Source organism: Nilaparvata lugens, chromosome 3, assembly GCF_014356525.2.
Source record: "Nilaparvata lugens isolate BPH chromosome 3, ASM1435652v1, whole genome shotgun sequence".
Lineage (NCBI taxonomy): Eukaryota > Metazoa > Arthropoda > Insecta > Hemiptera > Delphacidae > Nilaparvata > Nilaparvata lugens.
In genome coordinates, this window is record NC_052506.1 from 53,837,327 (window position 1) to 53,838,067 (window position 741).

The window sequence follows — 741 nt, forward strand, 5'->3', positions numbered from 1 at the left end:
ATTGAATAACAAAATAACACTCACTAATCACTAAGAACTGTAAAATAATGATTAACTTTTGATTGATTATTATTTTTGATAAATTATGAATAATTTTACCTTTCAAAACCTTAAGGTTTCTTTATCTTTTAGGTCGTGTTTATATTTTACAGCTGGCTATACGTCAGCTTATGAATTTCGGGGAAGAGATATTTTGATTTTTCACAGACGCACTCGCTCACTCACTTTTTTAATATCCACAGACGCACTCGCTCACTCACTTTTTTAATATCCACAGACGCACTCGCTCACTCACTTTTTTAATATCCACAGACGCACTCGCTCACTCACTTTTTTAATATTCACAGACGACGAAAGTCAACTGGTTTTCCAACAATGAATTATCCTTTTAATGTCGTTCAGCAAGTTTTCCCAGGCATGGGACCTAGTGCAATCGAATTTTTATATCATGAACCTACTATGTTTCAAATTTCGTGATAATCGTTAGAGCCGTTTTCGAGATCCGTTGGACATAAATAACCATATAAATAACCTACTATATAAATATACATACAGGAATTGCTCGCTTAATATAATAGGATAGATGTAAATAGATAAACTATAGACTAGAAACTATAAACTAGAATAAACTATATCATGACTCCCTCAATTATTAATCACATCACAAATCCTTGATTTTCCAGGAGTAAGAAAGATTGGTTACTCCTGCATTCCAAATCATTCAATACATTTGGTATCTTT